Raw genomic sequence first — 4,042 nt, 5'->3', positions numbered from 1 at the left:
TGTGTGTGTGTATACATACTGTGTCTGATTGTGTGTGTGTGTTTGTGTGTGTGTATACATACTGTGTCTGATTGTGTGTGTGTATGTTTGTGTGTGTGTGTGTATATACATACTGTGTCAGATTGTGTGTGTGTATGTTTGTCTGTGTGTGTGTATACATACTGTGTCTGGTTGTGTGTGTGTATATACATACTGTGTCTGTGTGAGTGTATGTTTGTGTGTGTGTGTGTATATACATACTGTGTCTGATTGTGTGTATGTTTGTGTGTGTGTATACATACTGTGTCTGATTGTGTGTGTGTATGTTTGTGTGTGTGTATACATACTGTGTCTGATTGTGTGTGTGTGTATACATACTGTGTCTGATTGTGTGTGTGTATGTTTGTCTGTGTGTGTGTATACATACTGTGTCTGTGTGTGTGTATGTTTGTGTGTGTGTATACATACTGTGTCTGATTGTGTGTGTGTATGTTTGTGTGTGTATACATACTGTGTCTGATTGTGTGTGTGTATGTTTGTGTGTGTGTATACATACTGTGTACACACGTATGTCCGGGCTTGCATGATCAATTGGCACAGATGCACGAGGAAGAAAGAGATGGCTGTCAGATGGCTTCCTCAGTCACTCTCCATCTTACTTTGATTTTTTGGGATAGGGATTCACTATGTAGCCCTGGCTGGTCTGAAGCTTATTATGTAGGTCAGGCTGATCTCAAACTCACAGAGATCTGCCTGTCTCACTGTCTTAGGGTTTTATAGCTATGAAGAGACTTACTACACACTAAACATGGAACTGACTGATTCAGGCAGTCTGGCTGACCCCAGAGACCTTCCTGAATACAGATCCCAGCAATGGGATTACAGGCATGGACTCCCAAACCCAGATTTTTACGAGAGTGTTTGGAATCCCAACTCAGACCCTCATGATTGCCTGGAAAGCACTTTACCAATGGGGCCATCTTCTAGTTCCCTGATTTTGTTTAGATATTAGGTATTGCTTATACTATTTTCCCTGACTTGTTTGTTTGTTTTTTGAGACAGGGTTTCTCTGTGTAATAGCGATAGCTGTCCTGGAACTCACTCTGTAGACCAGGCTGGGCTCAAACTCAGAAATCCACCTGCCTCTTCCTCCTGAGTGCTGGGATTAAAGATGTGTGCCATCACTGCCAAGCCTGCGACACCTATTTATTTAAAAAACAAAAAGATTTATTTACTCATTATGTATATGGATGTTTGCTTACCTGTATGTCTGTGTACCTTATACATGCAGTGCCTCTAGAGGCCAGAGGAGGGCATAAGAGCCTCCAGAATTGTAATTATGCACAGTTCTGAGCCACCATATGGATGCTGGGAATTCAACCTGTGTCCTCTGTATGAACAAGCAGTGCTCTTAATCACTGAACTGTTTCTTCTGCTCCCCTTAATTTGTAAAAGAGAATGTAATTAGAAATATTATTTTACATGTATGTGTGTTTTATCTGTATGTATGTCTATGTACTTGGTGCCTGAGGAAGCCAGAAGAAGGTATCAGATCCCCTGAAACTGGATTTAAACTGGATTCAAACCCGGGTCCCTTGGGAGAGTAGCCAGTGCTCTTCATTAAAGGCATGTGCTGCCATGCTCGGCAACTTTAGCTATTTCTTCAAGAGGACAGGCAAAGACATTTTGCATGCTTGCTGTGTGTCCAGCTCTGCACATGAGGCTAATATAAATGACACTTTGAGAGAGTCAAAGGGAGAAGAGTCAAAAGTGGTTGCTGGCTGTGGTGGCTTGAATAGGAATGGCCCCCACAGACTCATGTAGGTGAATGCTTAGCCCATAGGGAGTGAGTGGCACCATTAGGAGGTGTGGCCTTGTTGGAGGAAGTGTGTCACTGTGGGGGGACAGGCTTTGTGGGTTTTTTTGTTTGTTTGTTTTTTGAGACGCTTTGTGATCTCATACGCTCAAGTCTGATCTCAGTGTGTCATCAGCCTCCTGCTGCTGCCTGCAAATCAAGATGTAGAACTTTCAGCTCTTTCTCTAGCACCGTGTCTGCCTGCATACCACCATGTTTCCTGCCATGATGATAGTGGACTAAACCTCTGAACTGTAAGCCAGCCACAATTAAATGTTTTCCTTTACAAGAGTTGCTGTGGTCATGATATCTCTTCACAGCAGTAAAACCCTAAGTAAGACAGAAGTTGGTACCAGGAGTGGAATATTGCTGTGACAGACTTGACTATATTTTGGGGGAGGATTGTGGAAGGACTTCGGTATTTTGGGATAGAAGAACAATTGAGTGCTGAGAGCTCAGTGGAATGTTCTTTTGTTTTTTAAAGGATTTATTTATTTATTTTATCTAAGTGAGTACACTGTAGCTATCTCCAGACACACCAGAAGAGGGCATCAGATCCCATTACAGATGGTTGTGAACCACCATGTGGTTGCTGGGAATTGAACTCAGGACCTCTGGAAGAGCAGTTAATGCTCTTAAATGTCTAAGCCATCCCTCCAGCCCCCAGTGGGATGTTCTTTAGGAGCTTGGAAGATGAGAATATTGAAGCAGAGCAGAAGATGGAGGCCTGGCTTGTGAAGTTTCAGAGGGAAGTTTAAAGACTCTATCAGGGCCATGTGCTACTTTGATTTCAGATTTGTAGTTCTGGTTAGCGGGGGCTGAAGAATTGTCTCTGATTAACAAGATACCAGAACTACTGAAATGAAACCTTAACATTTCTGGGACAATTGATCCTGGTTCAATGGAGCTAAGAAATTAGCAGTGATTAAGGAATGACCAGGAAGCCGGGCAGTGGTGGTGCACGCCTTTAATCCCAGCACTTGGGAGGCAGAGGCAGGCGGATTTCTGAGTTCGAGGCCAGCCTGGTCTACAGAGTGAGTTCCAGGACAAGCCAGGGCTACACAGAGAAACCCTGTCTCGGAAAAAAAAAAAAAAAGAAAGAAAGAAAGAAAGAAAGAAATGACCAGGAAATGCCTCCATGAGATCCAGCTCTAAGGCATTTTTCTCAACCAGTGATCAATGAGGGAGGGCCTACCTCACTGCAGATGGTTCCGCCCCTGGGCTGGTAGTCGGTTTTATTAGAAAAAAGGCTGAGCAAGCCAGTAGAAGCAAGCTAGTAAGCAGCACCCCTCCACGGCCTTTGTATCAGGTTCCACCCTGCTTGAGTTCCTCCTGTGCTGACTTTCTCCAATGATGGGCCATGATCTGGAAGTGTAAGCCAAATAAACACCTTCCTCCCCAACTTCCTTCTTGATCATGGTGTTTCCTTGCAGCAACAGAAACTCTAAGACACTGGCTTTGAGTTGCATGTGTGCACATGTGAATGGACATGTGCTATGGTGTGTGCTGTTCATGTACCTAAAATAAATTGTACGTATAGCTACTATGTTGGTTTCTCTTATGATTGTTGCCGACTTACTCCTTACCTCAGGGCCTTGCTGGTGCACCCTTTCCTGGAATCCTTTCGAGGCTGATTCCTCTTGTGCTTCTTGACTCACCTCACATGTTCCTTTCTCAGGAGGATGTCCCTGACCGCCCATTCCTGCTGTCCAGGCTGTTACAGCCCTCCAGAGCCCACTCCTTTTTCTTATTCATTATCTCCCTTATAGCTGGTCCATTTAATTTTGCATCCATATGATCAAAATTCTCAACAGAAACAGCTTGAGGGAGGATTTCTTTTGGTTCACGGCTTTAGGGAGTCCTTCACGGTGGCGCTTGTGTGATGGACATTCCCTGGGGAGACACAATCAGAGTGGAAACTTCTGGCTTCTTTGGAAAGTCAGTTGTGTCAGATGGTGTTTTGCTGGGCAGACACGTGAAGGAGTGTTTTCCCGAAGTGGACACGGGTGAAGGGATGTTTTGCTAAAATAAGCACATAAAAGGGCACAGAATGAAGGAGTCTTCGCTAATGACACATATGTGTTGGTTTGCCTTACATAGCTGAGCTCTGTTTGTGGTGACTCCATAGAGAGAAATGAACCAAAAACAACAACTTCTTCTCCTTCTTCTTCTTCTTCTTCTTCTTCTTCTTCTTCTTCTTCTTCTTCT

This window comes from Grammomys surdaster, unplaced genomic scaffold, assembly GCF_004785775.1.
Source record: "Grammomys surdaster isolate TR1022 unplaced genomic scaffold, NIH_TR_1.0 125671, whole genome shotgun sequence".
NCBI classification, from domain to species: Eukaryota; Metazoa; Chordata; class Mammalia; order Rodentia; family Muridae; genus Grammomys; species Grammomys surdaster.
Note: the sequence above shows the minus strand (reverse complement) of the source record.